The sequence below is a fragment of the Camelus bactrianus genome, chromosome 3 (genome assembly GCF_048773025.1).
Source record: "Camelus bactrianus isolate YW-2024 breed Bactrian camel chromosome 3, ASM4877302v1, whole genome shotgun sequence".
Classification (NCBI taxonomy): Eukaryota; Metazoa; Chordata; class Mammalia; order Artiodactyla; family Camelidae; genus Camelus; species Camelus bactrianus.
Genome location: NC_133541.1, coordinates 69,226,247 through 69,236,877, shown reverse-complemented (window position 1 = coordinate 69,236,877; position 10,631 = coordinate 69,226,247). Strand labels below are relative to the sequence as shown.

The following is a 10,631-nucleotide window of genomic DNA, read 5'->3' as shown; positions in this document are numbered from 1 at the left end:
CTTAGGCTTCTAATTTCCACCCCAATTCAGAGGCAGGAAGATGAGTGGAAGGACCTTTGTCAAAATGCAGTGCACTGGCCCACCCTGAGGGGACATCTTATTATCGCTTCACGGCAGCCCTTACCCTGAGCAATCCATGCCAAATACAGCAAGATCTTCTAATCGTTCACAAAAAGGCAGAAATTTAGCTTTTACATAACCCAGACTTTTTTCCCCCTAATCCACTTGAAAACCTGGAATTTGTCATTTGATTTTTTCAGCTGCCATTTCTCTCTTATCAATAAACAGTGACTTGTTCCCTTTGTTCTTTATTACATGCACTCACAAGTATGAAATAAAACCTAGCGAGATATACATACAGGCAGGAAACTTCAGGAAAGTACAATGTATATTCTCTGTGTAGCAAAGTAACTGACTTCTGACCTCTAAGTATACACCAAGTTTGTATACACCTACTTCCTAGTTCATAGGGAAAGAACTGTTATCTCCAACTACTTCTCTGTAGACTATAATCTCTAGGGCTAGAACTAGTGAGTTTACATCTAGTAACTAAAGCTTCGTGAGTATGATTAATGGTTATTATCTACTTTATGTATATATAATACTTACGCATTTCTAAAAATAAATTTTTCCCCTTAAAATAGTAACCAAACACCAATACTTTCCAACTGCCCACAAAACCTCTGCAAGATAAATATTTGTGCACCACTTGGCCTCTGCATGCAATATGCAGCACTGTGCATAAAATATTGATTTGGCACACAATTATCATTCTTCCTGGTGCAGACATTTAAGATCTAGTCTCTTAGCAACTTTCACATGTGATACAGTGTTGTTATCTATAATCACAGTAATGTGCACTAGATCTCCAGCCCTTATTCATCTTCTAACTGGAAATTTGTACCCACAATACCTACTCAATTCTTTCATTCCCCCAGCCTCTGGTAACCACCATTCTACTCTGAGTTCAGCTTTTTTCAGTTCCATACATAAGTGAAACCATACCATTTTATCTTTCTCTGACTCAGTCTCCCTCAGCACCATGCTCTCAGGGTCTGTCCATGGATGGCAGGATGTTCTTCTTTCCCATGGCTGAATAATATTCTATTATACATACACATATACAGCATCTTCTTTATCCACTGACAGACACTTCGGTTGTTTCTGTACCTTGGCTATTCTGAATATCACTGTACCGAACAGGGGAGTGCAGGTATCTTTTGACATCCTGTTTTATTGCCTTCAAATGTACACCCAGATGTGAAATAGCTGGATAATAGTTTTTAACATTTTGAGGAACCGCCATACCATTTTCCAATATAAATTGGCAGTGTACGTTCCCACCAACAGTCCACACGGTTTCTCCTTTCTCCACACCCTCCCCAACACTTGCTATCTGTTGTCTCTGATGACAGCCATTCTAATAGATGTGAGGTGATATCTCATTGTGGTTGATTTGCATTTCCCTGATGATTAGTGATGTTGAGTATCTTTCCATGTATCTGTCAGCCATTTGTATATCTTCTTTGGAAAAATGTCTATTTAGTTCCTCTGCTCATTTTTTTAATCAAATATTTTGGTTTTGTTGCAGAGTTCTATGAGTTCTTTATGTATTTTGAATATGATATGATGTTATACATGGTCATGTGATGTGTTAGAGGTGTTCGGTAATGCTACGGTGGCTATCACATTGCAATATGTAAATGTATCAAATCAGCACACTACATGCTTAAATGTACACATTCTATGTTAATTACATCTCATAAATAAATAAATAGGCTCTGAGTCAGTACTACCAGAAAAAACAATATATTGAACTACGGCTGATCTATGGGCAGAGTTGAGAGATCCTAGTATTTAGTGATGCTTTATCTTCGACTTATCAACTGGATGAACCCATTATGAAGAGATATCTGCTTGTAAGATTTGTGATGATTGGTGAAGTAACTGACTTACATCGTGGTATCTGATCGCAAGGCCCTATTGACATCTATAGAACAAGACTGAGCCTTAAACACCTTTGAGTACAAGATGATCTGTATCATTAAGGGGTTTCCAATCTGGTCAGAAAAAACAAGGCACACAAAAAAGAAACGTAACTGTGATATAAATCATTCATCCAATGATACTGCAGGGGCTGGTAAAATTGTTATCAAATGTTAGAAAATGTGGTACCAATGTATCTGGAAACAAGAATGGATATAAGGGTTTAGGGACTCCAGGTAAATAATCATTTCCACCATTCCTAACTTCATGAACTTGCACAAATTACTTAAGCTCTCACTCTTTTCATTTATACTTAGGAAATATTTTACTGCACAAAATTTACATTTGTTGCCCATGATGAAAAGCATGGCAAAAACAACCTTTTATTAATCTATTTTTACTTTGGGGTTTTCTGTGAAAAGTAAAGATTTCCTAACAGTCTCAGAGAACACAAGCTTTATATAGGCGTTTAACAGTTGTATTGGTACTAAGTGTCTTGGGACATAAGGTATAAAACTGAAAACAGATCAAAAAAGCGCAGGGGGAAGACCACTGCCAAAGAGTAATCGCCACGAACTCGGCATTTTCCAGGGCAAGGCTGCCGCCGTGGGGTCATCGCGCTGCACACATGGTTTGATTATCTGCAGCCACTCATTAAGATACTCAACAAGACCTAATGCATCTGGGATATTTTCTTCCGAAACAAACTTGAGCACAACCGCCACTGGGATGTCCTTCGAACAGCCTTTGTCACAGAGCGTTTTTGTTATACCTCCGCCAGGAATACGCACACAAAGCTCAGACTCGTCTATCTCAGGCATGCACGCGGTTTTCTCCATTTCTTCCCAGTTAAGGCTCTGTATTTTATTTTGAACACTTTTTTGCATAGAAGGCGTGAGCAGGTACCTGAAGGGAGTACTGCGGAGCTGGAGGTCGTTGCGGTGATAGGAGTGACTGCTGGAGAGAACCACCACCTTGGCACAGCCGCTGCTCTTCACCCAGGAGAGCAGCTTCTCACAGAATGGCTCTGATTTATACTTAATAAAAATGGATCTTAACTGACGAGTTTCCTTGAAGGCAGAGCATACACTTCAGCATTTGTACTGAGCTCTGTTGAATTTTCCTCCGCAGTCGCATATGGATTGTTTCCAACCATCGGCACAAGACAGTCGGTGTAGAAGTAACCAATCTTACACATATTCAGCGTGGAAATAATCAGATCGATTGCCAGCTGGCCGACATTTCCAACAGACACTGCTGGCATCAGGAGCACGCACCCCGCGAGGTCGGGGACCGAGTCCCCGCAGGGAACGAGCATGGCCTCGCGGGGATCGGGAAGAGCAGGCGGCTGGAACTGCGGCCCTCATTTGTAAATTAAATACACCACCACCTTGCTCACAGTGCTACAATGGAGATCAAATGAAATGTTTGTGAAAACACCTATCATAGGTTCCTGCCACATTAGAAGAGTTAAATAGTTTTCGAAAAAGGAGGGCGCAAATGGGACTTTTTTGAAGGGAATATACACTTTAGATTCTAAAACCAGTTATTTACAACTCTCAGGTCAAGGTTGAAGTTAAGTAGAAAAATCTCAGAAAAACTGTTTTGATATAGGGTATCTACTGTGGACAAAACGAACAGGATTACCCAGAAGGGAACATGGAAAAGGCCGACACTAGGTTTTAAGCTGTCTTCTTCATATGAACAGAGTTCTGCAGAGCTAAAGGTGGGGATGTCCCATGGCTTTCCCCCAAGAGATTTTTACTTAATGTATACTTTATCCACAAGGACAAGTACGCTAGGACTCTTCTACCACCTCAAACTGACCATAAGTCTACAGGTTATTTCTGGAAACAATCTATTTAGATGCAATAAAATTGCTTTAAGACAATATGAACAGTATTTCTCTCTAATTCATTTAAGTAAATGTAATGACCTCTAAAAATTACAAAGACCTTTTTCTGAGTGCTTCTATGATATTAAATGTGTGTATTTTATCTATTATTTATATGTTTATTATCCAGATATTCTGATAAATATTTAATATTGTGACTCACCAGTGAACCTTTTTATCTTAATCTTTCAGGATCTCTCTCATCTGCCTTTGCTTACTGCTTTATCTCACGTACCTTAAAGGGCTCCCAGCACACAGCAGGTGTCCAATAAACGTGTGTACACTGAATGGACCAGTCAATACTACCTTTCAGAGCTAACTCATGACAAGAACCCCACCTCTTTTCTCCACGTAGTTCAGCAATATTTTGCTTCACTAATTTGTCTTCTGAAATTATGTCTCTTCTAAGGAATATTTTCAATGTATAATATGGAACAGTATTTACTGATATACTTTGGACCACAAAAGTCAGGACTCCCAGAAAAGTAAATTTGAGATAGTCAGACTTTTTAGCTTGGATATAATAGAAAAAGTATGTACTATTTATGCAAATATTCAATTTTCTACGTTTTCTTTGTTTATATCCATGTATTTAATATAAGAGTCCCCCACCAAAACAGCAGCAATAATTCTTAACTATAAAACCTCTTATGTAAATAATAGGCTGTCCCCTACACGGTATATTCTGTGTTCCCAGAAACGTAAAAATCAAATATTTTCTATTAACACATTTTCTAATATGAAAGTTTCTATACCCAGAAAGGGTAAATTATAAAATTATCATTCACCATTTGGCTACTATTCTTTGATAAATATCCAGAATTTCACACTTCTAAAAATGTGTTTGCTGTTGGTTTCTATTTAGACAGAGTACACAAATTAGACGGAGGCTAAAGTTTCCTCATCGTTTGGTATTATTAATAATGTCTGTCTCAGTTACATCATAAGAAACTTTAGTTTCTAAGCTAGTCATAATTATTTATTTTACTTAATATATGCATTAAGTAAAAAAAGCTGGAACAGAAGATAACTAGAGGAGTGACAGGTTGGCTGTATGCAGTATAAACAGGAAGCAAGTTGTGGGGAATAACGAACAGCTTGGGTTTTCTTTGTAGTTTGATCTTTTTTCTGGAGAATTTGCTACTGTGAAAGTGCCTCTACAGTAATCATGTATACAAAAATATATTAATAAATTATGTAATACTATATAATTTCAATTTTATGTTTAGCTCTTTCTCTAAACTAGAACAGAGACCCCAATTCTGCATGTTAAACTACTTATAATTTTATTCTGCCAAGTATTTTTTTGTTATGTTATAATACGAAACTAGAAGTAAAGGATCTTCTTATCTCTAGACCTGGAGTTCCAATATTATTTTTACATTAGAAATTCAGAAAATAATTTTGATTATGTTATGAAACTTTTATAATAGTGAGAACATTTCTAAGCAGTTAACCATTAAAATGTCACTGCTTCCTTGTTACACTGAAGTACTGCATTCCTTCATTATTAAAGACTTAAGATTTTTAATTTTTTAATGTTTTTTATTTCTATTGTTGGATATTAATATCCAATATCTATTTGTGAGCATGGCAAGGAATTTTTATACACAATCTCATCTTTAAAAAAATTTTTTTAACATTAAAAGCAAAGTTGTTTCTTTGGGACCCCACTAATTTTGGCTTTGTGATAACATCAGACAAGGACTACCCAGTGCGTGTGATAAATATTTGCAAAACTAACTTAACACTGCAAACCCCATGTGATCTAATTAGTAAAACAGTCTGAATAAATATTTAGGGGCACAAGCTCTGTCACTCCTGAATGTATGATGAATCCATATAGCTCTGTGTCTTTTGGTGTTTGTCAGTTGCTAAAGACAACAGTGAACACAGCAAATCAGAGACCTGGCACTCATTACACTATTACACGATCTAGTGTAACAGTGCTGATCACAGTAGTGGAAGCAGTGATAAGCATCACGCATCTCTGAGAATGGCTGGTTACAGAAAGAGCTGGTATATTTAAGCTACACCTTACCTTCCAGAAGAAAATTAAAAACACATTAACTTCTTAGTGCCTATTTTGTGCTAGAATTTTGTATGCATTATTGGAAATACTGCTTTGCAACAATCTTATAAGGTAATCACTAATATTCCTAATTTAGACATGAGTGAAGTTCACACAATTTGTGTTACTTGTCCTGGGTTGTTTAGCTATTAAGTAGTAGAGCCAGGTTCCCATGTTCCATATGTATTTTTAGATAATAGACTTAAGTCACATCTTTGGATTCCCTTTAAGATTAATTTCTAGAAGAATTTCCACTACAGATTTGTGGAATTTTCCTTTGTCAGATACTTATTCCTTTATCTCTTCAGATAGCAGTTTATTGAATAAACTTGAAACAAATGTCTGTACTGGGTTCTAGAAATAGGAAAATTAGTAATGCATAGTCTCTGCCCCTGCAGAGCTTGTAGTCCAATACAAAGGGAGGCTGGTACGTGTATGTGTGTGTATGCATGCATGTGTGCACGGGTGTTTGTGTGTAAAAATGTTATAGTGCTAAGACCAAATTGTTTTCAGGGAACAGTCTAATCAGAGGGGGAGAAACATCAGTTATTACTATGAGTTAAGACTTCAGAGAGAAAGTGGTATTTGTGTTGAATCTCAAATAATGACTTAGATGAAATGAAAGGAGTGAAAAGGTCACAGACATGAGAATTACAGAACATGGCGCGTTAGGGAACTGCAATAGTTTGGTAGATTTTGTATACAGGCTAGCGGTGGTTTCAAAAGGTGAGTAGGGACCAGGTCATGAAAGGTCATTTATATCCTGTTCCATAACTGGACCACTCTACAGTGGTCTTTTAAGTGTTTTAAGCAAAGCAGTAATACAGTATGACTTGTGTTTGGAAGGATTATTCTGTGATAATGTGAAGAATGGTATGTGGATCCCTCAAGGCACAAGGCATAGAGACCAGTTAGCAGAGTATTTCAATGGTCCAGGAACAAGTGAAAGTCAGAGATAAAGCATCACCAGTAGAGTCAAAGAGGAGAGGAGAGATACAAGACATTAACGAAGTACAATCGCCAGACCCTGATCACCAAGCATATTTTAGGACTGAGAGGAAAGGAAGACTGAAGATAACACCAGGCTTCGGAGGTTGGGATGGGGTATTTCAACAGTAGTTCATTTCTATAGGAAATGTAAGAAAAAGATTAGACTTAGTAAACTAAAAAAAATGTGCCATATACTGTTATACTGTATATATGTATTTACATGCAATATAATGTGTATGTGCAATCAAACTAATAAAAAATAAAATTTAAAAAAATGGATTTAAAGGCAAAGTTACAGTTTTGGATAGGTTGATTTCAGGAAATCAGACACCCAGCTGGTTAGATACATAGCAGGCAGTTGGAATATAAATCTAAAGCTGAGAAGAAGAGTCTAACACTAAATTTTTTTTAATTATTTAAGAATAGTCGATTTACAGTGTTGTATTAATTTCTGTGTACAGCTTAGTGATTCATTTATATATATACATATTTATGTATACTTTTTCATATTTTTTTATTAAAGGCCATTATAAGGTATTGAATATAGTTCCCTGCATTGCATAGTAGGACTTTGTTGTTTATTAACACTATATTCTTACCCAAACTGCACTGACCTGATGTTTCTGAAATGTGGTTAATGCTTTTTTTAATCTTAGGCTCACTGACTGCTTGTTTAAAAATGAGCTTCTACCAGAAATTGTAAATCAACTATACTTCAATTAAAAAAAAAAAGAAAAAAAATTAGCTTCTGAATTTTCCAGCAATTTGGTAAGCTCACCCTCTTCCCAGTGATGACAGGTTTGGTCTAGTTGATTTGAAGATACTGTGCTCAGTAAAGCAATCCTAAAATACAATTAGAGTTAATCTCAACTCTGTCATTAATTTTCAATGTGACCTTAGGGCACTTATTTAACCTTCCTTTGGTTTTAGTGTCCCCAGCTGCAAAATGCAAATAGTGTAATACAAGCTAATACACCGAGCTAAGGGAAAGAAAACGAATACAAACTTTACTAAAGTGCTTAGTAAATAGAAAATCTTATATAAATGCTAATCCAAATGTATTTCCCATTTTATCACTGTGCTGATAATAGCTTAGAAAGGAAAGAGGTGACAGGCACAAAGTACTACTCTACGATAGTTTGCAAAGTAAAAGAAAAAATGGATAAAATGCATACGCAACACCCTCTAATGCATTATCTATGTATTATCTAGCTAAAAGTTCTTATGAGTTTCTATGAGCTACCATGATTGGATTGTGCAGTCATCAGCCCCTCACCCACAGAAAACAGCAGTCCTGCCTGTGGCACACTAGCTCTTAGAGTACATGGGAACCAGGCTCATTATCCTGCATTCTTGGTCATTTATATGATGTTCACTGAGCTAAGATGCCAGCAGAATTATTGGTTTAAAATAGATGCTCAAACAGAAAACAGACTCATAGACATAGAAAACAAATTTATGGTTACCAAGGCAGAAAGAGAGTGGGGAGGGATAAATTGGGAGTTCGAGATTTGCAGATACTAACAACTCTATAAAAAATAAACAAGTTTCTACTGTAGAGCACAGGGAACTATATTCAATATCTTGTAGTAACCTATAATGGAAAAGAATATGGACTGGATGGAGTGTGGAGAAAAAGGAACACTCCTACACTGCTGGTGGGAATGTAGTTTGGTGCAGACATTATGGAAAACAGTATGGAGATTCTTTAAAAGACTAAAAATAGATTTACCATACGATCCAGCAATCCCAGTTCCAGGCATATATCCAGAAGGAACTCTAATTCAAAAAGATACATGCACCCCAATGTTCATAGCAGCACTATATACAATAGCCGAGACATGGAAGCAACCTAAATGTCCATCAATAGATGACTGGATAACGAAGTTTGGTATATTTATACAATGCAATACTACTCAGCCATTAAAAAGAATAAAATAATGCCATTTGCAGCAACATAGATGGACCTGGAGATTGTCATTCTAAGTGAAGTAAGCCAGAAAGATAAAAGAAAAATGCCGTATGATATTGCTTACATGTGGAATCTAAAAAAATTGACACAAATGAACTTATTTACAAAACAGAAACAGACTTGCAGATATATAAAACAATCTTATGGTTACCAGGGAAAAGGGGGTGGGAAGGGATAAATTTGGGAATTTGAGATTTGCAAATGATAACCACTATATATAAAAATAAATTTTTTCTGTATAGCACAGGGAACTGTATTCAATATCTTGTAATAACATTTAATGAAAAAGAATATGAATATGAATATATGCATATATATGCATGACTGAAACATTATGCTGTACACTAGAAATTGATACAACATCGTAAACTGACTATACTTCAATTTAAAAAAAAAAAAAGAATGGATGCTCAAAGAGCTAGAAATCAGAGAGTTCCTGTAAAGATAAGGAGTCAGTCCATCTGGGAAATATCTATGTACACAGTCCTGAATAACTCTGTCCTCAGAGCCAAAGCCTAACGGGGTATGAATTGTTTTGAAAGTTGACTTTCCTAGATGTTGTTCTTGACAAATGCTTCTCCAATCTCCATTCTCCTTTGCTCTTCCTCGCTGCCTCCTCCCTGACTTTCCTTGGGAGAGATCAGGCACGTGGAGCTGGAGATGCACCAGAGAGCCACACCTCAGCAGAAATGACTTCTGGAAGGCTCCCAGTGCCAAATGAGCTGCTTCAAGGCTGAGCTCCCAGAGCACATGGCAATTTTAGAAACCTACCATGCCTTCCTATTTCAAAATTTTTTGAAGCCTGTACCCCAAATCTGTCAGCTGCACCCCAAAAACAAATGTTTGAGTCATTTATTTATTTTTAGAAATGCTTATTAAATATCTGTCTCAGCACCATCCTGGTTATTGGAGTTATGAAGAGGATTTTAAGTTTTTAGAGGAGTTCACAAAAGAATGTTAATTAAAGAGTACTAACACTGTCTGAAGATTTTTACATGCCAGGAACTCTATCTGCTAGGCTACACTCTTTAATAGTTGTCTAAACACAACGGTGTTTATATTAGTTTTCTAGGACTGCCATAACAAATTACCATGAACTTAGTAGCTTACAAGAGAAATGTATTCTCTCACAGGCCAGTAATCCGAAATCAACGCGTTGTTAGGTTTGGTTTCTCTTGGAGACGCTGAGAAACATTATCAGTTCTATGCCTCTCTCCTTGCTTCTGCTGGCTGCCGGGACACCCTTGGCATCCCTTGGCCTGTAGGTGAACCACTCCCATCTCTGCCTCCATTTTCACCTTCCCTCCTGTGTCTCTGTATGTCCTTTTCCTCTAGCTGGAGAAACCCATTGGATTTAGGGTCCACCCTAATCCAGTACAATTTCATCTCAATCCTTACTTTAATTATATCGCCAAAGAATATTTACAAATAAAGTTGCATTCTGAGGATCTGTATAGGTAAGAATTTGGAGGTAGGGGACCCTACTCAATTCACATTAAGATATACATAAGATCATTATAGCTGAGGAGTCTGAGGTAAGTAACTTCTTTTAGGATGCTGCATAACAAACTAAGTGGCTTAAAACAGAAAACAGATTATTATTCACATATTGTGATCATCTGTGCCATTCTTTTCAATTAGCTTGGCTGGCGCTGGACAGTGTAGCATATTACCTCACTCAAATGTCTGGCAGTTACCTCAGTGTCACCTGAGGCTGA

General features: G+C 36.9%; 1 pseudogene; it reads right to left on the bottom strand.

Moving 5' to 3' along the window:
• Positions 1–2,488: 2,488 nt before the first annotated feature.
• Positions 2,489–3,342, bottom strand: LOC105070043 (proteasome assembly chaperone 2 pseudogene; annotated as a pseudogene).
• Between the last annotated feature and the right edge of the window lie 7,289 nt (positions 3,343–10,631).